At 43.1% G+C, this 26,643-nt stretch overlaps 1 protein-coding gene and 1 long non-coding RNA gene across 2 annotated transcripts in view; one reads left to right on the forward strand and one right to left on the reverse strand.

Moving 5' to 3' along the window:
- SLC16A14 (solute carrier family 16 member 14) overlaps positions 1-3,969 on the reverse strand; it is a 31,546-nt gene extending 27,577 nt beyond the window's left edge. Inside the window, exon 1 of the mRNA XM_080670674.1 lies at positions 3,007-3,969. The gene's annotated coding sequence lies outside the window, so the exon portion shown is untranslated. The remainder of the gene's footprint in view (positions 1-3,006) is intronic.
- LOC308249348 lies at positions 1,493-26,388 on the forward strand. The gene is made up of 5 exons (XR_013960712.1): positions 1,493-2,257; positions 20,313-20,727; positions 23,602-23,626; positions 24,572-24,651; positions 26,121-26,388. It is a non-coding gene; the product is annotated as an uncharacterized lncRNA (long non-coding RNA).
- The last annotated feature ends 255 nt before the right edge of the window (positions 26,389-26,643 follow it).

Consider the following 26,643-nt stretch of genomic DNA (forward strand, 5'->3'; position numbering starts at 1 on the left):
TATTGGGAATTGAGCCCGCATCCTGGGCATGTGCCCTTGACTGGAATCAAACCTGGGACCCTTCAGTCGCAGGCTGATGCTCTATCCACTGAGCCAAACCAGCTAGAGCAATAATCATTTTCTTAAGCAATGTTAAGAACTTCATAGTCTTAGTGAGTTATTTATTTTATGGGTGAAGAGATGCAGTTGTCATTGAACTGTTCTGATATTTGCAGTTTTATTTGTCATAAGTAAAGATGTTGAATAGCATTTAATGGACCGGTTTTATTCAAGAGGCACAGCCGTGCATGTAGACTTTAGTGTCAGATGGAGAGAGCTGCTGGAGGTGGGGGTGGGTAAATGAAGTTCTGTCAGGTCCTCAGGAGGTCCCTGAAGATCTACCATAACCATCTGTGTTTCACACCTAAGTCTCTCTGAAAGTAATTCCTGTTTTGACGAATCACAGTCAACTTATTGTCCAACCATGTTCACTAAAAAACAAAAGTCAAACCCTGGCCGGTGGCTCAGTTGGTTGGAGTGTTGTCCCATACACCGAAAGGTTGTGGATTCATGCCTGGTCAGGGCACATGTCCAGGTTGCAGGTCCTTCCCCAGTGGGGTGCATGCAGGAGGCAGTGGATAGGTGTTTTGCTCTCACATGGATGTTTCTCTATCCCTCTCCCTTCCTCTCTCTCTAAAATTAATTTTAAAAGTTCCCTTTAAAAAACAAACAAAAAAGCCCAAAAGTCAACAGAAGAAAAATGTCTGTCTATTCCACCAAGTTTGCTTATAGCATGTTAGCATTTCTATAATTATGAGTTAGAAAGAGTTGTTTGCATATTATGATCCTCCTGTGCACCTGGAGAAAAAGGGAGAATTAGGAGAGGTCTCTGGACCACTCTGCCCCAGGCTCCAAGTCTTTCTTCACCTTAAGGCCTTCAAGGCTCCCTCCAAACCTTCCCATGTTCTAACACACATGTAAAATGACAACATGCATGTGGCATACAGGGGTAAATGGAGGCATGGAAACGTGGGTCTTCCACTAAGGGTCAATCTATAATAAATATATTACCCATTCTAAGCTCCCCTGTTGGAAGATCATTAGGACTTCACACTGAAGAAAGCGAAGGAAGTAAATGGAAAGATACTATTGGGACCAATAGTCAACCTTCCATTCTCCCCAAATGTGAGTTCATGAACGGTGAAAAAGAAATCATAAATGGGGGAAATGAAGTAACACATCAGAGATTAAAAAGGAATTAAATTTCCAGAGCTCTGGTACCAGAGTACTTCTCATAAGCAAGTGGTTCATTTTTAATTTGGCTATTGTGATGATGTGAGCATGCGGTGAGCTCATAATAAATAAGAAGCAAAGAGGAAAGTGCCAAGTTAAAATTAAAATGACAATGTTCTGCAAAGGTGGAGAGAGCACATTGGCAGCAGGTTCTTTATTAGATCCCTGCTGAGGCGGAGGGTCCACCTTTTTTTTTTTAAATATATTTTATTGATTTTTTACAGAGAGGAAGGGAGAGGGATAGAGCGTTAGAAACATCGATGAGAGAGGGACATCGATCAGCTGCCTCCTGCACACCTCCCACTGGGGATGTGCCCGCAACCAAGGTACATGCCCTTGACCGGAATCGAACCCGGGACCCCTCAGTCCGCAGGCCGACGCTCTATCCACTGAGCCAAACCGGTCAGGGCCGGAGGGTCCACCTTAACTTGCTCTGTAGAAACTTTGCCTCTAGACCTGGCTGCCCAGGAACTGTTGGGCCTTTGGACCGGCACTTGAGGCCAACGGGCTGAAGAGACTGGAGCAGCCAAGGCTGGTGCTGAGCTTGTGTGGAGAAGACAGCACAGGAGGAACCGGAGGGACCCCGGCTGGGGAAAATAGGCAGATAAATGCCTTCTACGGGCCAGGCACTGCGCTGGGTGGCTTCACCATGATCTTGTCCAGTTGGTATTAATGTCCCATTTCACAGAGGAGGAAACTGAGTCTATTTGTCAAATGGAGGCAATGAAGTTTAGAGAGGACAAACTAAACTAGCAGGTAGTGGAACCCAAACTGGAACCCAGGCCTGCCGGATTCCAAAGCTTATTTTACATCCCGCCCCCGTTCGTTCTTGTCTCCCGCCGCGCCTTCACTCTCACACTCACACTAAACCACAAAGAAGCCAGAGAAAGGGAAAAGGAATCTTTCTAATGGCCACTAATAACCCACACTCATCCTTGCTAAGAGGCTGAATCAACTTTTCCACGGAAAGAAAACGGCTTATCGGGTAAGCAGAGTTGAGCTAAAACAACGTCTGTGGCCTGGGCGGCATTTGGCTCCGAAATGGCCCTCCCGGGTCTCTCGCCTCATTTTAATCATCCCCCCCCCCCCTTTCCTCCCTGGGAGCCTTGATCGGAACCGCTATAGGGGTGGGGGGACCAGCATCTGCACGCCTTGAGCGGCACCCAGCCTCAGCGCCCCCTCCGAGCGCCGCCCCTGCCCCCCTCCGAGGTGCCCAGAGACCCCTCATCCCCTGGCGCGCTCGGAACCCGCCAGCTCCACCGGAAAGCGGCGCGGATCGCAGTCCCGGCAGGATGCGCACCCCCGAATGTCCCCTAGCCTCAGTCCCCGATCTCCCCTCTGCTGGAGGCTGTGAGAGAAGACGGGAAACGGGACCGGGTGCGGGGCAGAGCCGAGTGTAGGTTCCGAGGGGCGCCAGGCCCCTGGACGGTGCGCGCGGGACCGTGGCCACTGGGAGAGCGAGGCGCTCAGCCTCTTGCCCCGCCGCCCAGGTGGCCTCACCAGCAGCTCAGGAGCCCCCCTACCTCCCTCCCCAAAGGCTGCCTGGGCGCGACCACGGCACTTCGAGCAGCCCTGCCCTCGACCGCCAGGCAGCCGTTCCCGACGCTGCCCAGGGTCTGCGCCGCCTCTTCCCGAGGGTCTCCGGGGTGCCACCCACAGCCCCCAATTCCAAGATGCCCCCAGGGCCTCTCCATCTCCCGGGCCCGCGGTGCCGCGCGGCCTCGGGATACTCACCGCCCAGGGCGCGCAGGGCTGCGGCCTCACTGGGCTCCGGGCCCGGATCCCTGGACTTGCTGTTTCCCTCGGAGCCCCCTGAACTGCTGGGCGTAGAGATTTGTTGCAGTGTCGCCTATCATCCTGGATTTGTGGGTGCCTGCGGCTCGGCGCTCCACCCGGCTCCGTGCGCTCGGTGTGGGGCTCCGGACTCCTCTGTCGCTTGATGTCCGGCCAGGTGAGCGTCTGGTGAAGCTTTGAGCTCCAGACCTCGGTCTTTAAAAAGGGTTGGTTTGGAGGTAGCCCGAACCTAACCTGAGCTCCCTTCCAATCAGTGCAATTTCAAATCTCCAGGCTCGTTCATTCCTGTACCGGCTAATTCTGGTTTGGCAGAAAAAAAAATTGCAGTCTCCTCACGTGCACACTCTTGTGGCCGGTCGTAGATTATAGCTTTGGCTGAGGCTCGCTAATGCTCTGCACGTTTTTATTACTGAAGGCGAGGACCTGAAACCGAACCCAAGATGCAGGTGAGAACAGGAGTAACTTCCATTTCTCTGAGATAGGTGACCCGTAATGAAAAAGACCCCCACCCAACTCTGGGCCACAAAATATGGCAGTTTGTAGATGCAAGACAGGACTGGCAGTATTCTTGGCCAAGGAGGACTGAAAAATCCCTTATCCTTTGTCCCATGCTGGGTCCCACGGCTCGCTGCTTTTTCTCCAGTATCTGACAGTTTGTTGTTCATTACCTTCGTTCATGGGCACCAGACACAAATTTCATTTCCATGTATGACTCCCCTGTTCCCAACACAATGATTCGCCAATGCAAAAATTTTAATACCTGTGAGGTGAATGTGGGAATAAAGGAAGCCAGGGCTATTTTACTGTAGTAGTTTCCTATTGCTGGTGTAATAAATTATCACAAACTCAGTGGCTGAAAACAGCACAGATTTATTATCTTGCAGTTCTGGAGGTCAGAAGTCTGAAATAGGTTCTAGCTGGCTAACCTCATGGTGTTGGCAGGGTTGTGTTCCTCCTGGCAGCTCAAGGCAAGAGCCACCAGCTCCTTGGCTCATGGCCACTTCCTCTGTCTTCAAAGCCAGCAATGTTACATCACTGTGTGCCTTTCCCCTATAGTCACACCACCTTCTGTCTCTCCTATTTTCCCACTTCCACTTTGAAAGGCTCTCGGGATTACACTGGGCCTACCCACTGGTTATTGGGTTATTGGATAATCCAAATAATCTCCCTGTTTTAAGGTCAGCTGATTAGCGATCTTAATTCCACCGGTGACCTTAATTTCCCTTTGCCATGTAAGGTAACATACTCACAGGATGCAGGGATTAGGCTGTGGACATCTTTGAGAGACTGTTATTCTATCCACCCACAATTCCTTTCTTTCTTCCTTTCTTGTTTCTTCTTCTTTTGCAAAAAAGAATAGTCACATACATTTCATATAGCCACTTCTTTAAAATCTTGATTAAAAAATAATTGAGAACATTGAGAAATTGTGGCTAAGTGAGGACATTTTGATGAGACACTGGGCTTATGGGTCCAAATGTTTTACGTTTGCTCATCAGAACATGAGCAATTAGGTGCTTAGTGTTCTCTTGGGCTGTCCTCCAATACCATTCATTCCAGCAAGGCTTCTGACGGCAAGTCAAGATTGGGGTTCCTGGCAAACATATCAAGTTCAGATGATTCATTTTGTTTTAAAAGAGGTGTGTAAGGCTTTTAAGTCTGTTTCCCCCCCCCCTCTGAAATCTAATAGATTTATTGAGGGATAATTGATATAGTATGAACTGCACATATTTAAATGTACAATTTGATGAGTTTTAGCATAAGTCTGTGGAACCATCACTTCAAATAACTCCAGAATTTTCCTTGTTCCCTTTGTAATTCAGTCCTTGCTCCTCCACACACCCAGGCAACCTCTCATCTGCTATCTGCAATGCTTCTACTCTGAAAGGTACTTCACATCTAAAATGTCTCTTAGGAGGCTTTTCTCCTCCCTAGCTTTACTGAGATGTAATTCACAAATGAAATTGCATATATTTGAAGTGGACAGTGTGATGATTTTATAAACATATACATTGTGAAATGACTACCACAATCAGGTTGATTAACACATTCATCACTTCACATAGTTACCTTTTAAAAAATATATTTTTATTGATTTCAGAGAGGAAGGGAGAGGGAGAGAGAGATAGAAACATCAATGATGAGAGAGAATCATTGATTGGCTGTCTCCTGCACACCTCCCACAAGGGATCAAGCTCGCAACCCAGGTTATGTGCCCTGACTGACAATTGAACCGGGGAACACTTGATTCCTGGGCTGACACTCAATTGCCGAGCCACACTGGCCAAACTATTTACCTTTTTTAGTGGTGAAAATGCTTAAGGCCTACTCTCAGCAAATTTTAAGAATACAATGTAGTATTGTTAACTATAGTTACCAGGCTATACATTATATCCCTAGAACTTAAAACTGGAAGTTTGTACCCTTTGACCTACATCTCTCCATTTTCCCTATCCCTCAGCCCCTGGCAACCACCGTTGTATTCTCTGTTTTTATGAGTTTGACTTTTGTTTTCAGATTCTACATATGAGTGAGATCATGCAGTCTTCTCTAACTCATTTCACTTAATGTCTTACAATTTCATCCATGTTGTCACAAAAGGCAGGATATTCTTTTTTTTTTTGGAGCTGAATAATAGTCCATTGTATACAGATACCACATTTTCATTAGCCACAGATCCATTGACAGGCATTTAGTTGCTTCCATATCTTGGCTTTGTAAATAATGCTGCAATAAACATGGACATGCAAATGTATCTTCAAGATCCCGATTTTCCTTTCCTGTTAAAGGCTGTTCTGATAAATAATTTGTTTCATCTGTGCTACAACGCAAACAAGTCTTGAAAGCATAATGATAAGTAAAAGAGGTCAGTGTTATGACAACACAGTGCATGATTCCATTTATATGAGATGTCCAGAATAGGAACATCTATAGAGACAGAAGTAGATTGGTGGTTGCCTAGGGCTGAGGGTGTTGGGCAGAAAATAGAGACTGCTAATGGGTATAGGGCTTGTTTCAGAGATGGAAATGCTGTAAAAGTGATTTTGGCGATGGGTTGTGCAAGCCTGTGAATATCCTAAAAACTATTGAATTGTAAAAATACAAACCAAAATCTAAATTTAAAATCTCCCCAAACTGATGAGTAGACCATATATGAACCAGTCCTGAGACTGGGTTATCATTTATAAGTATAATGCTGAATCTACTTCTCTGTGCCTGAAGTCCAAGATACAGTGAATCTTCCTTAAGCAATAATTTTCATGCAGTCATAGTTGTGTTGTTCCGGTTACACATTTGTTTAATGCATACACATAGAAGAATCTACCTGTTTTAAAGTTTATCAGCCTATCTGCTGCTTCGTGGTACCTGCATTTGTCTTGCTGCCCAGACATACCTGTCAGATAGGCAGGCTGCAACAGAGCTCTCATGGTTTCCTGAATATCTGGGGCATGAGATCCTATGAGAAGGCCCTTGCTTTTCAATAGGGGTGTTCTAAGCAAGATCATGAGAGAAGTCCCAGCACTTCAGATTTGAATTTTCTTGCTGGTCTAGGACCTCCCCAGACTTTACCTCGAAGCACGAACAAAACTACTGCCCCTAGTAGTTTCAAACCTACATTTACCAGGAATTGAAATTCAAAGAACAGATCAAGGTGATTAGATACAAAGCAAACTCAGAGACATGTTTCTGTCTTTACATTACATTAGTCTTCAAGTTTTTTACATATTCCTTTCTGATAACCAGTATGCTTATGTAGTAGCATATGATTTCATAAGAGTAGAAGGTCTAAAAATGCCAGATCTGTTACTAACTTGGAAATTAAACACTTTCTCACACCTGGGTCTTAATACAATCCCCATGGACCAAGGCTTGGTTCATGGGGATTGTATTATAGTTTTGTTGATTAATATTATACATTATTTGTTTAACTTTTATGAAATCAATGATGGTATTAGCAAATCATTAAAACTTTTTCCAGCAGCTATAGATTTTTCTACTTCTTTAAAAAATATTTTTTTATTGATTTCAGAGAGGAAGAGAGAGATAGAAATATTAATGATGAGAGAGAATCATTGATCAGCTGCCTCCTGTATGCCTTACAGCGGAGATTGAGCCCGCGACCCGGGCATGTGCTCTGACCAGGAATCGAACTGTGACCTCCCAGTTAATAGGTCGATGCTCAACCATTGAGCAACACCAGCCAGACTAGATTTTTCTTCTTTTATTTAATACCCATTTTCTTGACAAGTTTAATGTAGCCCTTACTGGTTTGGCTCAGTGAATAGAGCATCGGCCTGCAGACTGAAGGGTCCCAGGTTTGATTCCAGTCAAGGGCATGTACCTTGGTTGTGGGCACATCCTCAGTAGGGGTGTACAGGAGGCAGCTGATCGATGTTTTTCTTTCATCGATGTTTCTAACTCTCTATCTCTCTCCCTTCCTCTCTGTAAAAATAAATAAAAAATATTTAAAAAAAAAGAAAAGTTTCATGTAGATCAAATATTATTTTAAATGCTCTCAGGTTATTCAGTAATGCCTGGTGAATCTTTCTGAGACTATAAGAATCCTCATGTACTGGTATATTTATATACCAAATGTATGTTTTATAGGTTAGGATTTAAATTTTATTATTTCTCTTAAACTATACTATTTTTAACATATTTTGAATGTCAAGAAATGGATCATTGGCATTAAACATCCATGCTCAATACTCAAAAGTCAACTGCACATCATATGCTTTGAGAATGTCAATAATAAATAGGATAAATTTGGGACTCCATGAATATGGGTGCGAAATATTTAACACTTCCTCTTGTTAGGTGTGACCACAGTGTGGCCTTCTTTGCAGTAACAAATGTTTCTAATGTAACCAATTGAAGATATGAGATGTGGATGCTGCAAATCTAAGGGGAAAAAAAGGCTTTGGTTGGAGCACTTGAACCATTCTCTTCTTGTGGGACAGGTTATATCTGGTAAAATTAATACAGGATAGTCTTAACCAGTTTGGCTCAGTGGATAGAGCATTGGCCTACGGACTGAAGGGTCCCAGGTTCAATTCTGGTTAAGGGCATGTACCTTGGTTGCGGGCACATCCCCAGTAGGGGGTGTGCAGGAGGCAGCTGATTGATGTTTCTCTCTCATCGATGTTTCTGACTCTCTATCCCTCTCTCTTCCTCTCTGTAAAAAATAAATAAAATATATTAAAAAAAATTAATACAAGGTATTGTGGGATGATGTATAGTTTAAGGGAGACTCAGTAGACAGTTTCTTTTACTTTACACAGGAGGAAGGTAGTTCTCTTTTCTATGATCATTTTTGGTGGATTTTGTATACTTCTACCCTGTACCTTTAAGCTGGACAGACAAACATAGGAAACCTATTAGCCAGAGCTCAATTAGAATGAGCTGCAGCTCTTCAGCCCTGTTATCACAGTGTTCTTGAAAACCTCTGCTCTGTCTTGCCCTTGACTTTGGACTTCCTCCATTCTGTTTGCTACCTCACTCCTATTGACTTGGCCTTGTGACTCAGGTCCCTAGTTTTTCTCTTCACCTTGATAGTAAATCTTCCAGCCCCAGGCTGTTTCTGCAACCTTGTTCACCAGGCCAGTTCCCAAGCTGGGCCTACCCTGGCTCCTTTGCAAGAGAATATCAGATTATTTCAATGTATTGTGAAGGCTGAGGCCAGCATTAGGAAACTATTAGGACTGTGTAACCAGTGATTATGAAAATCAAGGAGCTGGCCTCTTCCTGGTTGCGAAGTGGCAGAGCCTCTGTGACAGAGGCCAAGAACACACAGTGCTTAGGTGTTCAGGTTGTGAGGTCAGTCATATTTGAGCTGGAAGCGCAGCTTCTCTCTTCTGCATCTGTGTGACCTGGGCATGAGCCCTAGCATGGGTCTGATGACAGTACTCATCAAAGGTTTATTGTGAGAATTAACTAAGATAATGCATAGGAAGCACCATCTTGGCATGTAATGAGGGAACTTGTTTCTAAAGTAGCAGTAATGGTGTCATCCAAATCCATTCCACTTGGGAGCAAAAACTGCCTTACAGCAGAGCCCGTTTGAGAGGCAGCATACGTTAGTGGTTGAAAGCATGCACCCTGGAGCTTCGTGGCCTGGATTCAAATCTGAAGGTTCACCACTTACTTCACCTCTTAATGAGGTCACTAAACATCTCTACATTTCAATGTCATCTTCTGTAAAATGGGAAGAAGAAAAAGGAGGAGGAGGAGGAGGAGGAGGAGGAAGAGGAGGCAAGTGTTATAAAGTAAAATTCAGTAGGCTGGGAGGAGTGAGGGGATGGTTGCTCTGTTCTTTTGTACATTTAGGATGGTCTTGACAAGTGGTAGAGTTGCTTTTCAATTCCACTTATGATAGGACACTTACTTTTAAAATAACACTTAAGTGAAATGCTGAGTTCCCATAAGAAAATTATCAGTAAATAATTGTTCAGGAAGATGCTTTGCAAATAACTGACATTTGTCTGGCACTTGCTACTTTTAGGCTGTGTCAATGTTCAGCCTTGGCTGAACATTAGAATCACCTGGGGAGTTTTCAAAATTCCAAATGGTCAAACCATACTCCAGGCCAACTGCATCAGAACAATGTGCCAAGCAACTGCCCACCCCCACCCCACAGGGGATTTGTTTTCTGGAGAAATTGAACTACAGAGTGTTCACACTCAGCTATCAGGCAGGACAGAAGGTGTGAGCTGGAGGACTGACTGAAGTCTGCTCATTGGACAGTGAGACCTTCCAGCACTTTTCACCTGTCCAGACACCATCAATCTGGCTTATAGTTCTCAAACAAGAGACTGGAAGATCCTTTCTTGAAGAAATCAACTGGGTCTAAGAAGAGTAATTTGCAAATAATGATATTTTGAGGATGCCCAATGAAAAAGTTGCCTTTCTACCCAATCATAACCAGCAAAACTTGCCCTTTGGCACACTCTTCCCTGCCCATGAGTTTCTAGTCAGCTTTCCAACAAAGGACTATAGAAAGAAAGTCCAAATATATGCACACTAAGTTAATTGCATTCTAAGAAGTTGGTTACAGCAGTGGAATTGAAGGATGGTCCAATCATGAATTAAGTAGGTTATACAGCAGTAGTAGCTGGCAGGTGGTACCACTCACCTGGCCCATCACTGGGCTGACAGTGAGCCTGGCACTGAGCTATCTCTGTTGAGAAATGAGCTGCTTTTACAGGATTCATGCCCATGCTATGCAGGCATTCTTGCTCTCTGTAGAAATTGGTGTAGGAATGAACTCATGAGCTAAATCATGCTAGTCATCCCTGTCCTAGCTCTTTGGCTGTAACTGTTGGGAAAGAGGCATTCTCTGCTGGACTTGCAAAGCTGGTAGAACCCAAGCCTGATACTGCCAGGGGGGTCTCTTGCTATCTCATGGAGCACAGGGGGTGCACTATTTAAGGTTAAAGTTAGCACAAGAAGAGATCCAAGAGTTGGAAAAGCAAGGAAATGATGCTTTCATTTAAGCAGTTGAGCCCAGCCGTTCTTCCCAGAATCTTCCCGTGCTTTTCTATTACATGAACCAAAATGTGCTCTTAAGCCCGTTTTAATTGAGATTCATCCCTTGCAAGTGTCAGGATCCTGAATCACATATGGCCACTGTGCCTTGTATTACAATGGCATCCATGGCTCTCATGTGTGATTGATTTTCAGTGGCCCCAGGCCCAGAGTGGCCTTCAGTAACATACGGGGCACATTTGAATGAGGCCTACTCCTTGCTGTTGGGTGTGTCAGAAGGTCCCTCTCTGTTCCCAGGGACCTTGGAGAACATCTTCTGGTTTGCTGCTCTTGTCCTCTCTACTTCTATCTCTGGAAATCAGACCTTCTCTAGTTGCCGACAAAGAAACAATTGCTATGGGAAAACATCTTTTCACGTGTTCAGTCCAGAACCAAGGCTCATCTGCTTCTTTTTCCAGAAAAGCTCCACCTTGGGGATTAAAAGGGTATGTCTGTCTTGAAGTTTGCCTCTGGGCATTTTAATCAGCAGCAGTGAGAAGCACAGAGAGGATGAGATTTGCAGGGAGACATTTCTTGAACTGGATAGAGCAGAAGAAAGTCTCAGTATGACTGCCTGAGGTTCAGAATTTAAATGACATGTATGAGCAGGAACAGTGCAGAGCAAAGTTGTCAAGGAAATTAAGAATCTTTGGAGTACAACTCACTCTGAATGCTGTGGCCCACCTTTCCCTTCCTGCTGTTCCTCTCCAGGTAATGCCTCACTCATTAAGTCACAGAGGTCAATTTGTCCTTTAATTGTGTCCAACTGGCTCTGTTACACTATTTACCTTAGACTATTGGAAATTATATTCCTCATCCTCTGGCCAAACTGCCACCTCCTGAGTCCTCAGTGTCTTCATTACCATAATTCATTTCAGAAGTAAATCTCAGATCATGTTACACCTCTGTGGAATCAAGTCTTCCACTTGAAGCACCCACACCCCATCTCCTCCTCCTCTCCCAACCTCAGCCCCCACCATATAGTCCATGGGACTCTGCATGTCCTGGGCTCTAGCCAGACCAAATCCTCCTTCCCTTAATCACCTCAGTCTCTGCATAGGGCCTTACAGTTTTCTACCTGTGTGCCTTTTGTCATATAATTCCCTTTGCCTGAGATGCCCTTCTCTCCTTTCTATACTTCAAGGAACCCTTGACTCTATTCTGTCACTCAGCAAAGATGTTCTTGATAACCCTTGAACTAATCTGTTGACATAAGACGTAAGAACATCCAAGCCTATAGAGAATTTATATAAGAATTTATTTGAACCAAACTGAAGACAATTGCCAGGAAGCACTATCTCAAATACATCAGAGAATAATAGTTTTGCAGCTTCTTTTATGTCCTTGTAAGGTTCATGTTGGGGGAGGGGAGACAGGGTACAAGTAGACCAGTAAACAGATGACCTAACTTCAGATAGTGATGAAAGCAGAGAACTGATAAGTGAAAACACAACAAGATGGGACTTGGAGGCTTTGAGATATATTTTGATCACTCTTAAATGATGCAAGTTGTAGATGTCTTGCCTATTTTCAAGGGTAAAAAACATTTTGCAAAGATGAATAGATGAATGAACAATGAGTTATCACATTTTCCCAAGGGCTGTGTTTATTTTAATTGGTTCTGTAATCTTAAGAAAATCTTATGATTCAGTGGATTTTAGGTGTCTGACAGAAGGTAGGTGAGAGAAGGATATTTTGAGACAGGACTTTTTCTGTGTTTCCCCTCCTCCTTCATTTCATGTGCTGTGATCTCAGGTCAAGTCTGAGTTCTGATGAGGTGGTCCTCAAGTTCAGACATTTAATTCTGACCTAGTCTCACAAAACATGTGAGATGTTTTGCTCTCACATTGATGTTTCTCTCTTCTTCTCTCTCTCCCTTCTTCTCTTTGTAAAAATCAATAAAAATATTAAAAACTTTTCTCCCTTAAAAATCACCCTCCATGGATTTTATTATAGGAGAGGCATTTTATTATTGGATAAAGGTATTTAAAGCATGAGCTGTCTCTTAGTGTAATGGAGGCATCGAAGGGAATGATGCCTGAACAGAGCACCCAGGGGTGAAGGAGGCCTAGGCCAGCGTGAGCGTTCAGGGAGTGGGGGTGAGATAGAGGAGTCACAGAGGCAAGCTTAGTCCATGTGATTTGTCCAAAACTGTTTCCCAGTTCATTTTGAAGACAGCAAGGCTAAGGTTCATCTGGTATTTACAGGATGACCATGCAGAGTATCAACATGTTGACACATTTCTATCATGGTTAATAAATAGGAAAATAGCTGCTTCCTGGCTCCTCACTACAAGCTCCCAGTCCTTGCCAAGTCTGGGTCCATTCTGACTGGTGGGTAACTGCCTTACCAGATATGACATATTTTGAATATCACTTAAAGGATACTTAAGAATGCTGTAGGAATTAGCTATTATTCTTTATTATGTATTTAGACATTTAAAATGACTGAGTTAAACCATTTGTTACCAATTCACACTTTCTGAGTGTCTGCTATGTGTAAACATCCTGATGAAGTCAACATGCTGGGCCAGATAGCACACAGGAGAGGCCCATGTGCCTTCTCAAGGACTCACTTCATCCCACAAAAGCCCAGGTGCTTGCATGTGTCATTCTCTTGTTTCCCCACAGTGAAGAGAAACAGGAAGAGGGAACACAAAAAAATGATACTGTGAAAGCCCAGACAAGGTCTTGCCTCCACTCTCCGGGGACCTGGTGGGGCTCTGGTCCAGCAGAGCCACTTATCAGGAAGCTGGGAAGCAGGTGCCATGAAGTTTTCCCCTCTGGAGGTCTTGAGGTCCAGAGCCACTACAGTGGAAGCATAAAACTATCAAAGGAGTTAACCCACAAGAGAGGCCAGTAGGACCGATTTCTCAGGGTCTGGTGAATACTGAGGCTTTCTGTGTGTGTGTGTGTGTGTGTGTGTGTGAGTGTGTGTGTGTGTGTGTGTGTGTGTGTGTTGGGGAGAGGGGAGGTGGATGGCTGTGTGGCAGAGTCTACAGGATGGGGGCGCCTGACATGGCAGCAGAAATGGGCCAGCATGACTCAGTTATTGCTCCCTCCTATCTGAACTCTGTTTTCCCTAAAGTGCCCAACTCTCCTTGGATGAGCTCAGTGCAGAATGTCATAAAATGAAGGTAATAGGTGGAAAGAATGAAAAAAGAGGCAAAGGGGAAGAAACACACCATTGAAGTTCTTTCAATGTTTTTCCTTGCTACTAGCCCTTTGAAAGCTTTTTTTACTCCACCTCCGTGCCTCTTAGAGAGCTGGTGCTCCTTGTTGAACGGAGGCCCTTACTCTAGGGACTGGCAGGCATCAGCTTTCATCTGCCTCATTATGGAGATGAGAAAATTGGCCTTTCCTCTGCTCTTGCTATGAACACGTTTTAATGTTGTTCATTTTAATACGTGGAAGTTGAAACAAGTAGAGCTCTCTGGGTTCCTGCTCTCCATTTGCTGGTGGGGGTGGGCCAGTATGGAGATGGGCTCTAACAGAAGCTGGCCATATAGGGACCTCCTCTGACTTTAGGTCACCTACATTCTGAAGGTCAAGGAGGTCAGAGTTTTCAGCAGCCCGCTCCTCCTTTGTACATTGAGCTCTCCATGCCCATCCCTGGGCCACCAGTACCCTTTCTCATGGACCTGGATATAAAACTAATTTCAGACTCAAGTTCAAACTGTTAAAGAACCACTTTGGGGGATGTAGGCATTTTGAAGGTTAATTTATCAAAGAATCTAAGGGTTGAAAAAAAATGCCAGAGATTATCTAAGCCAGAGGTCATCACATTGAGCCAAATCCAGCTTAACGCCCATTTTTGGGAAACCAAGTTTTGTTGAAATAAAACATCCACTTATTTATAAATGTTTTTGTGCTATAAAGTAGCAACAATGGCAGAATTGAGCAGTTGTGACAGAGATCATGTGGCCATAAGGCCAAAAATATTTACTACTTATTTACTCCTTTTCATACAGAGTTTGACAAACTTAAACCAACCAAACCCTGTTCACCTCCCTACATGTGACCAATTTTTATTTATTTTTAAGTCTTTATTGTTGAAAGTATTACATATGTTCCCTTTTTCCCCCATTAGCCCCCTCCAGCCTGTCCCCACCCCCCCTGCTCCAGGCCTTCACCACCCTATCTATTGTCTGTGTCCATGGTTATGCATATATGCATACAAAGCATATGACCAATTTTTTCAACAGCAGCTGTGATGGAGAGCCACTTCCTGTTGCTCACTTCCTAACTCACTAGTTGTTTTAAGATTCCTTTTCAAAAAAAAAAAAAAATATATATATATATATATATATTTTTTTTTTTTTTCAATTGATTTTCAGAGAGGAAGGGAGAGGGAGAGAAAGATAGGAACATAAATGATGAGAATCATTTATCTACTGCCTCCTGCACGCCTCACACTGGGGACCAAGTCAGCAACCTGGGCATGTGCCCTGACCAGGAATTGAACCACGACCTCCTGGCTCATAGGTCGGTGCTCAACCACTGAGCACACTGGCCAGGCAGAAGGTTCCTTTTTATGTTAAGCTGCATTAGCTTTCTTGGTTTTCTTTTTGCTGTCACTTTCTTGGAAGACTAAAAAGGCAGATAATTCCAAAGAGCTCTTCATTTCTAATGGTAGAATTACAAAGACTTTTACAGAAAAGAGAGTTGGTGAGAAGGAAAGCAACTTTAGAAGTTTTCAGACCATATGACATAGCTATTTGCCTTTTTTCTACCCACTTGGAAAGTCCACTCTCAAAAATTTGGGGACTGAATCATACCAGCCTTTGGAAGTGGAAGCAACCACAAACCAACATTCCCTTTTCAACCCTTTGAAGGGGGTCCCATCATGGCTGTGATCCACATATATGGAGAGTGTGAAATAATAAAAGAGAAATAATTATGCAAGGGAAGAAAAGTGTCTGAAATTTTGTTAATTTCAGGTTTTTACTCATATACTGTTCCCTTTACTATTGCTGTGTCGCAAATCACCCCCAAACTTAGTGGCTTAAAATAATCATTTAATTTTGCTTGTGATTTAGTGGGTCGGGAACTCGGGAAGGGCTCAGCTGGGCAGTTCTGGTTTGATGCTTCTCATAGGGACAGTCAGATGTCAGCCAGGCTGGACATGCTAGATGGCACAGTCACATAGCCGACTACTGATATTGCCTGACAGCCGGGCTCTCAGCTGGCACCTCCACTGGCCTCTCCAGCTTGGCAGCCTCAGTTTAATTAGACTACTCACATAGCAGCTTGGAGCTCCAAGTACTAGTGTTCCAGAACACGGTGAAGGTGTTCTCTATTGATTGCAGAAGTCATAAGCCCACCAGGATTGGGGTGGGGAGGGGGCATGTAGTCCACCTTTCTTTTTTGAAAGATTTTTAATTGATTTTTAGAGAGAGAGGATGGAAGAGGGAGAGGAAGAGATACCAGTAAAGGAGATCAACCTGCAACCCAGGCATGTGCCCTGATCGAGAATTAAATCAGCAAACCAACTGAGCCACACCAGCCAGGACTGTAGTCCACCTTTCAAGGGCAGGAGTGACAAAGCCATGTGTAGAAGAACCGGTGGGATGGAAGGTATTGTTGTGGCCATCTTCGGAAAATGCAGCCTACCACAGGTATTTTCCTGGAATGCCATTCCATGCTTCTTCAGGAGCAGTGCCACATCCAGAATATGACCCATGAGGGAGAAGCTTTATTCTTTTTTTTTTCCTTTTAAAAATATTTATTTATTAAATTGACTGGGGTGACATTGGTCAACATGAACATATAGGTTTCAGGTGTGAGTTTCTATGTTACAAGATCTGTATATTGTACTGTGTGCCCACTATCCAAAGTCAAATCTTCTCCTGTCACCTTATATTAGGACCCCCTTCTCCCCGATCCCTTTCCCTCTAGCAACCACACACTGCTGTTTTCGTTCATGAGTTTCAGTTTTATATCCCACATAAGAGTGAAATCCTATGGTTCTTAGCTTTTTCTGACTGACTTATTTCACTTAGCATAATGTTCTCAAGGTCCATTCATGTTGTTGCAAAATGGCACTATTTCATCCTTTCTTATGGCTGAGTAGTATTTCATTGTGTGTATATACCACGTCTTCTTTATCCAATCCTCTATCGAGGGACACTTTGGTTGTTTCCATATCTTGGCCTACCATGCATAATGCTGCAATGAACATAGGGGTGCATATATCTTTGTGAATACATGATTTCGAGTTTTTTGGGTATATACCCAAGAGAGGGATTGCTGGGTCATATGGTAGCTCTATTATTTTTTTGAGGAATCACCAGACTGTTTTCCATAGTGGTTGAACCAGTCAATATTCCCACCATTGTGAATGAGAGTTGAGGGAGGAGCTTTTAAAAAAAGGTTTTCTCCACTTTCTATTCCTTAGCCCTCTCTTCTCAATTGCTTCCCAGCCCTCCATGAATAACAAGGATGTGAATGAACTGTCTGGGGAACCCTGGATTAATTTGGTTTTGGATATTGATGGCAGTGCCATTTGGTTCCATTGTGCTTTGATGCAATCATTTTCTCCATTGCATGATGCTTAACAGCTTTGTTTTTCTGATGTTACTAGAGGCCCGGTACACAAAATTAGTGCACGAAAGGGGGATGTCCCTCAGCCTGGCCTGCACCCTGTCCAATCTGGGACCCCTTAGGGGATGTCCAACTGTCCGGGCCTAACCGGCAGTCGGACATCCCTCTCACAATCTGGGACTGCTGGCTCCTAACTGCTCACCTGCCTGCTCCCCTGCTGGCCTGATTGATGCCTAACTGCTCCCCTGACGCCTGATCGCCCTCAATTGTCCTCCCCTGCAGGCCTGGTTGCCCACAACTGCCCTCCCCTGCAGGCCTAGTCCCCCACAACTGCCCTTCCCTGCAGGCCTGGTTGCCCCCAACTTCCCTCCCCTGCAGGCCTGTTCACCCACAACTGCCCTCCCCTGCCGGCCATCTTGTGGCAGCCATCTTGTGGAGGCCATCTTGTGGTGGCCATCTTGTGATGATGTCGTGCGAGGGCGTCAGGCCACCTAGGCTTTTATTATATAGGATATCAGGGTTGGATGACAATAGAGGTTATCTGGAGGATCTTTTGGAAAATTTCCAGGTGAGAGTATTTATTCTTCATCTCTTCCTTCACTAGCCCTCTGCAGGAAATTGTGTTATCTGCTCCAAGAAGGCCACCTGATCCTGAGAACTCTGGATAGTTCGGCCCATATAATCTTTGCATAGGTCCCAGTACAGCCATGAACAGCATGCTTACCTTTCCTCCCCTTTCTCCCTTTTCCTTGGCCTAACAACCATCCTATTGGTTCTTAGAGTTTTTGTTTTGGGAAAAATACAAAACAATGTATTTTTATGTTTATATATTTCATGTGAAATATATAAACATAGGAATCATGTTTAAATATTCCTAACCAGTACCAGAAGTTTGAGTGTTTGGCAAGCCATCCAGAAGAGACAGGTAAGAGCCAGTAGGGTAAAAAGTGGATTATTTACTGATAAGTATCTCATTCATCATTTGCATATGACTAAGTTGTTTTGCAACTTAATGTAAATCAAGTCTATATCAAAATTAAAGGTATAACTTACCAAAGAGAAATAAAATTAGCAATATTTTAGGAAGGCATTAGGCAACTCTGTGTATATGTGTACATATAATGTATGTACACCCACCCCATGCACTGTCACATGGCCTATGTGGAGTTTCCAACCTCCAACTATTGGGAACTTGCTGTGTGTTAGCACGTGAATGTGAACTTGCTATGTCAGCTAGTTCACCGTCTATTTGGCTTTCCTCCAGTGGCCCACCTTCCCTGGCAGCCCTGCGTTAGTCGTCACCAGTGTTCAGATGATCCAGGCAGCAGGTAGAAGATGTCACCAGGGGCCTGTCAGGCCCATGATCTATCTTTGCCATCCCAGAGTTGGAAAGGCATGTTCTTATGTTACAAATGCAACCAAGCATTATTTGCACTAAAAACACTGCAGGTATTTATTTAAAAAGCTTTCTGAGCCCCATCCTGAAACATTCTGGTTTAGTAGGTCTGGCATGGGGACTAGGAATTGTTCAACATCAGCTGCAGAACCCAATTTGCCAAGTGCTCTGTCCATTCCAGCTGACCTTCATGAGAGGTTCTGCTTTGTGCTCGGCACTTGAGTACAGGAAGCCTAACTTGGGTTGCTGTTACATTTATGAACCAGGAAGCCTTATTAGATACCAAATCTGCCAGTGCCTGGATTTTGAACTTCCCAGCCTCCAGACTGTGAGAAATACAAGCCACTAGTATTTTGCTATAGCAGGACTAAGACATCCTCCCACACCCTTTAAAGTAGCTACCTAGTCTCTTGTTATGACTTCACCCCCTTTTTAATTCTCTACATAGCAGTTATTTGATATATTTCTTACATATTTGTTGGTGTATTTCTCTTTCCCACTTATCCTTGAAATACTGTGAAAACTTCCCTATGTAAATTACCTTTGGATCCCCAGTGCCTAAAATGTAGTCTGGCACATATTGGCAGTCAGTCAATCTTTGGTGAATGACAATGACGGGCAGAAATAAGTGTTCTAGCAGTAGTTTTAAAGAGTGTCATACAATGCCCTAGCCTGTTTGGCTCAGTGGATAGAGCATCAGCCTGGGGACTGAAGGGTCCTGGGTTCAATTCTGGTCAAGGGCACATGCCTGGGTTATGGGCTTGATCCCCAGTAGGGGGCATGCAGGAGGCAGCCGATCAATGATTCTCTCTCATCACTGTTTCTATCTCTCTCTCTCTCTCCCTTCTTCTCTGAAATCAATAAAAATATACTTAAAACACACACACACACACATACACACACACACACACACACACACACACACACACACACACACAAGGGTCTCATACATGTTCCAGCAGTAGTTTTAAGGAGTGTTTTGGAAGCACAGAGGAGAGGGCATTTTCTGGTTTGATACTCTTGACACTTTATCAGGTAATTATTTCCTGAAACTGTCATATGGAAGGAATTGATGAATGGCTCTTATGTGCTCTGTGACATGGTCTAAGATAAACAGTCTCCTGACAGAATCTAAATACACACCAGTCCTCCTGCCAATAATCATCCATTACTAGTTGCCACCAGAATTATTTCTCTCTTTTTGAAATGGTCTAAAATCCACCTCAGCTCTCCTGCTGTAAGGCACAGAGCATCCTTCACAACCTCACTGTGTTTTCATGGCCCCAGTTTCCCTCACCCACTGCCCCTTCCCCACAGCTCAAAGGCAGGTTTCAGATTGTTGCCTCTCAGTAGTTGTAGGAGAGGGATTTTTTTTTATGCTTTTCAACCCACAAATACATCTCCCTCAGGGGAATGCCACCTGAATTCCTAAATCTGGGCTGCTTCTGGAACTTCTACAGTCTGCCTATGGAACGCCATCTTCTCCATTTTCTCTTAGCCACATTTTGTCCCTGGGGTATTTACCCTTGCTCTAGTAGACCACAAAGTGTAGACACCCTCTTGTTGTCTCTGGCTAGATCCTGCCAGGAGCCCTGGAAAGAGGCCCCTGCTACTTAAGGTGGGATCTATAGATGGCAGCCTTGGCCTCACCTCAGAGCTTCTTAGAACTAGAGACTCTGAGACCTCCGGCAGCAGAATCTGCATTTGAACTCATTCACCAGCCAATGAGCATAAAAGTGTGAGAAGCACTGGTGTAAAATACATATTTGTGTTGTCTTTGACAGGTGCAAAAGTGCTATTGGGACTCCTGTACCTGTGAGACACAGCCCAGGATCATCTGGTTTACCAAGTATAGCAGGCAGTTGGGTTTTGGCAGCCTGACAACCATCCTCCAACAAAGAGAAGAAGATGCTGGCAGCTGGGAGGAAAGGCATGCAACTAGGATAAATGGAGAGATCAGAGGGAGTGTGGGCAGAGCATAGATTCCTCCTGCCATACTTCTCAGAGGAGCAGACTGGATCTAATTTGATCTCTCCTGATTTTACCCATGATTGCTCATGTTAACCTCCTCTGAGAGGAAGTGAAACACTCAAAACACTCTCTTCACTAGCAGCCAGCTTACCAGCCTTAAAACAATTGTGACCAGGTTGAAGGAACAGGGAGAGACAACGTTAGCAAATCTAATTTCTTTCTCAAAAAGTAAGTAGTCTGTTGCTAAAAATGTTTACTAAGTTGGTGATGTGTGAATGTGCATAGGTACTTAATTGTGTTTTAGAAAATGGTGCATGTAAGTTTTGAGGAAGTAAATGTTCCCTGCTTTTCTTCTTTTGGGGGAATCTCCCCAAATTACAAAAATAAGTTTCAATAATAATGCATTTGATTTTTTTAAAAAAATTAGATTTATTTAGGTATAATTTACATACTGAAAAAATTACCCTTTGAAGCATATAGTTCTCTGAGTTTTAACAAATGTTTATAGTTGTACAGTCATCACCACAACCAAGACATAGAACAATTCCATCAAAACAAAAAGTTCCCTTCCACCTCTTTGTGCCTTTCTCTTCCCCACCCTAACTCTTGGCAACCACTGGGCTGATTTCTGTCTCTAGAGTTTTGCCTTTCCAGAATATCATATAAATGAAATTACTCACTTGGCATCTTTCATGTCTGGTTTCTTTCACTTGGCATAATGTTTTTGAGATTTACCCATATTATGCACGACAGTGGGTATTACTATAGTGTAACCATTCCTTTTTATTGCTGAGTAGTAATCTTGGTATGAATATACCAAGATTTGTTTATCCATTCACCAAACATTAGGATGATTTCGACTTTTGGGCTATTATGCATATTGCTGCTGTGAATATTTGTGTACAAGTTTTTGTGTGGATATGTTTTCATTCTCTTGGGCATATATCTTAGAATGAAATTGCTAGGTCATATAGTAACTCTTTTTTAAAAAAATTTCTCTTTAATTAAAATCTACTTACACCTATATTTTACTTTTGAGATATAAAAATAAGCAAGTGCTTCAGTTTAAAGTGGGAAAAGATTGTCAGTGGAAATTCAGAAGAGGAAAAATATAATAAGCAAATAAATACATGAAAATTAAACACTACTGCACTCTATAAGGTTTGTTTTTTTTAATGGGAATTAAACAGCAATAGGACATAGACAGAGACTTTATTTGTGTTGAAACGTTATCTGTGATGAGGGTTCTGGGTTGAGAGTTTTTTGGGCATTCTCATGCTCTGTTGGTGGGAATATATGAAATAATCTTTTGGGAGGGCCTTTGGCAACATGAGTCAAAAACCTTTTAAGTAGTACACAATCTGACTCAGTAATTTTACATTAGACAGCTATCTTAGGGAAATAACTATGTTCTCTAATATTTAGGATACTCGATGAGAATTGTTTATATAATATGGAAAAACCCAGAAACAATGTAAATGCCCCACAATAGGGGGTTGGATGAGTAATTTAATGTCTGTCCTTATAACAGACTACTCTGAAACAATTAGTAACTTTGTGAAAGTGTATTTATCTTGAAAAGGAAGGGTGGTTGTGATGTATTTTTAAATAGGAAATTATAAACAGTATGTACATTTTTAAATAAAAATAACTACATGAGTCATTTAGGATTCATTTAGTTACAAGTAATAAAGCACTCAATTTATACTGACTTCAACAAGCAAAATTTTTGGTTCATATAACTAGAAGCTCCAGAAGTTAAGACAGATATTGGTGTTAATTTAATTTAGCAGCTCAGAATGTTCTTCAACTGAATTTCTTTTTATATCTCTTTTTGCCTTCTGCACCATCTGCTTTCACCTGAAAGTGATTTTTCTTGTTATGGCAAGATGGCCACCAATAGTTCCCAGAGCCGTTTTGTTCAAACCCTGAGGAATATCTCTCCCCCATCCTTTAACAGTAACCCTAGGCTTCCATCTGATTGGATCATCTTGATCATGTGTTTTTCTGGGCAACTAGGGAAATGCTTTGTATTGCCTGGCTTAGGTCTGAGTTAGGTGCTGGTCCTTAAAATAAACATTGTGCCAAGGTCATATGATTATTGAAATTTTGTTTAGTCAAATCAGGAACTAGTCAGAGCTGGGGATAAGGTTAATCTCTATAAAGTTGCACGAATGTTCCACATTAGTGTGGGGTGGAATGGATGTTGAGAGCTCATCCTAAGATTCACCTCACCACAGAAAAAAGGCTGGAAGGATGTTCAACAAAGTGCCAGCTGTAGTTATTTTCAGGTGATGGAATTATAGGGAATTTTACATGTTCTTTGTTATGCTTGTCTGCATTTTACATTTTGACAACAAACATGTAACTTCAAAAAGAAACAAAGGCTATAAATATGAGGAAAACCTGGTGTGTAACATTTATAATTAGTAGCTTGAGGGATTTAAAGCAGACATGTTGGTCAATAGGAACTATGAGTTTTCAGAATGATACCAATTGTGCTTTGCAGAAGCTTCTAACTTCCTTTCTCTTGCTTCTGTTATGAAACTGTGGTCATTTCCATAAGAGTAGTCTGAGATCTTTTAAGGTTAGTTTGGCTTCAAACCACTGGTTGCAATGGCTTGAATGTTCCCCTTATGTTAGGGTGGGGAAACCTTTTCGCTTTCTCTAGAGACATTTTTTCCCTGTCACCTTTAAATGCCATCAAGTGGGTCCCAACCCCAGAAGGGTACAGAGAGCATGCCTCTCTTTGTAGAGGGATACTGTGCACGGAAGGGGAGGCGCTGGCCCCGGGTTCTTCTGCTTCCTTCTTGGAGAGAAGAGGCTAAGTGTTCTTTCAGGAAGTGACTGTCTCTGAGGTCCAGCAGCTCTCTATGCGGTGAATCACCCTGTGACACGAGCTGCAGGCACCACTGAAGGGGCCCCAGGTCTGAAGGCTCAGGGTTCTGGGAGAATGTGAAATGAGGCATGTCCCTTGATTCACTTCTACTACCTGCTGGGCATTGGGAGTTCTTCCCGGGATTCACAAAGAAACTCCTGCTGCTCTTCCACAAACTTTCTCCTGGGAAACAGAACTCTTTTTTTTTTTTTTTTCATTGGCAGGAAAGATCTCCACCGGGAAAGTAAGGTAAGGATTTTTTGTGTCAGTCTAGATATCTCATTTCTCACTTTTATTTCTGTGTGAAACTGGTTCTCAGTGTTACAGTTTCGGAAACTTGATTTCATCTGATGGTGCCCTTCTGGAATTAGTCTATTGTGATGGTAAGCAATAAACTGGCATCATTATGAAACTGGTTTCATGATGAGAGATACACTTACTGAAAAGATCAGAATGCTCCAGTGTGGTCAGGGCACTCTGTATCCATAGGAAAATATGTGGGAGAGGAAATGAGGCCAGAAGGTGGACACTGGATGGTCTTAAGGTAATATCATTCACACCCCACCAGAATGTAACCTTCACTCAAGTACGGACTTTTTTTTGTCTTGTTCGATGTATCCACAGCATACAGAACAGTTGGAATCACTCGACACATATGTGGTGAATGAATGGAAGGCCGGCTCACTGGATGAATGAATTGTTATTATTTTTTATAGTCACTGTCCTCTGAGAAGTTCTCTCTAACTTTTCTAGGAATATTAGATTCCCTCCTTTGGGTTTCCATGGTACTTTGAATAAAGCACTTTAATTATAGTATTCAAACTATTTGCTTACATAGCTATCTTCCCTAAATGACTGTGAGCTCCACAAATGTAGGGATTCTGCCTTATTTTTCACTTAACTAACTGGAGACACTTCACAGTACTCTGACACATAGTAGATATTCATTGAATAAAATAATAATACTGTGGCAACCTCCTGAATATCTCTCAGCTAATGGGATCTACTTGTTCAGTGTATCAGGATATTCCACTCAACAGGACCTGTTTTCTCTTCAATGTTGGTGATGCATTATTAACTTACTACTCATTGCTTCCAAGTGAACAAGCATCCTTTTATTTTCAACTGTCATTTCAATATCTCTCTGTTGAACCAACAAATACACTGAAAGGTTTCCATGGATTACATTTCCAGGATCAAATTAGTCACCTCCTGATGTTATACAATGAAGCACCGTACTTAATCTCATCGGCAAACCATCTCCACGTCTAAAGGTAGGATGCATTGTTTCTACAGGGCCACCTTGACATAACACATCTCTCCTGTGCTATGTGATTTCCTACAGCTCTGGTCACAAAAAACTGAAGTCTCCAGCCTGGTCCCCACTCACTCTGGCTCATCTCTGTTATCACCTGCGGTCCTCTGTCTGGAGGTTGCACTTCCTTCAATAGGTGCACTTGCCTTCTGAGCAGGTGTTATTTCCTTGGGGGCCAAGATATGTATGGCACCACCCTGAAAACTCTGAAAGAGCAAATGGTTTCATATGGACCCCCATCCTGTATCATCCAGAAATAATATTTGATGTTTTAAGACTAGAAATTTAGGAAGTCAAGTGGCAAACACACGTTTAAGATCAGGACAGACTGAGAGTCTGAAACAAGGTAAATCTTCAAGTTATATAAAATTGGTGATAACCAGGGACTAGTGATGTGAGCCTCTTTCTTTGTCAGAGTTTGCTGTAGCCAAGAATTCTATAGTCTCTGCTCTTTTGTGTGGCCTGACCTAATGGACATGAGTGGTTTGAGTGGCCAAGGAGTGGTGAAGAGGAATTCTATTGGAAGGTTTTTTGTGTGTTGGAGCAAGTCTCACTAGATCAGAGTGATACTGCCATGCATTTGTTGGGCACACACCACTGTGGTTGATATGTTTCCACCTGATTAAGGCCCACCCTCACCTCCCAGGAGGCCTTGCACCCTGCACTTGTGTTGTTGTTGGATTTATCCAGTTGTGTCCTACACTGAGAATCCCTGTGATGACTTCTCATTTGTTCTTTAATGGGGTAGTTTCTCCATACATCTATATCCCGACGGTGTAGAGAACCTCTTAGTCATTTGGGTAAATCCCAACATTGGCCAGTATCTTGATCTAGCTAACTGTCCCCTTCAAACATGTGTTTGCTTAAATTAGAAAAGTCCTTGCCTGTTTTCCTTCTTTAGATGTTATCTGCAAGTTTCCATGAATAGATTTGCCCTCATTTCCTCCCCACAGTACCAGCCTTTGTTATTTATTTATTTATTTATTTATTTACTAGAGGCCTGGTGCACGAATTCGTGCATGGGTGGGGTCCCTTAGCCTGGCCGGCGATTGAGGCCTATCAGGGGGCAGGCAGGCCGGAGGGGAGGAGCCACAGGAGGTTGGCTGGCTGGCTCCCCGCCACATTGGGGCCCAGGGAGATGGGCCGTGGGAAGTTGGCCGGCCGTGGGGAGGGGCCATGGGGAGGTTGGCTGTGGGAGCGCACTGACCACCAAAGGGCAGCTCCTGCATTGAGCATCTGCCCCCTGGTGGTCAGTGCGCATCATCACGACTGGTTGACTGGTCATTCTGGTTGTAACGGTTGCTTAGGCTTTTATATATATAGATTTACTTACTTATTTGCAGTGTGGTTTTCTAGAGGGTGTCTTTACCCTCCTCTGTCATTCTCAAGCAGCCTTACTAAACTTTTTGGTGTCCTTGCTTCTTCCAGAAAGCTTCTGCTAGCTCCATGTCTGTACTGCCTGGGACTTATCTCAACCTTGCCGCTCTGGTTTTCCATGCAAGAAAAGGAACACTTTCCCCAGATCCTCTTCTTGGAAAAAGAACTCACCTTTCTCTAACCAAAGATTTGTGGTTTGTATACATTTTCTCCAATTCACAATATATAAAATTGATCTATGTTTTTGCCATCTCTCTCATAATCAATACCTGTGTTCATTCCTCTCCCACTTCCAAATCAATAAAGTAAATTTTTTGAGAACAGAGGCCATATATCATTCATCTTTGTTAGGCCCAGCATTTAGCACAGTGCCTAACATATGTGGGTGGGTGCACAATATGCTTATTAAATGAAAGAATGAGTGAGTGAATGTATAAATGAAGCAATAAGGATATGGGCATGCATTTTAAAACGCTTATTAAAGAGTTTTGGATCACTCAAAAGTGGTTTAATGATAATTTAGCTAGGGTTTTCAAAGTTAATAATTTCTTTGTCACCAATACTTAGAAAGTGA

Source organism: Plecotus auritus, assembly GCF_963455305.1.
Source record: "Plecotus auritus genome assembly, chromosome: 5".
NCBI classification, from domain to species: domain Eukaryota; kingdom Metazoa; phylum Chordata; class Mammalia; order Chiroptera; family Vespertilionidae; genus Plecotus; species Plecotus auritus.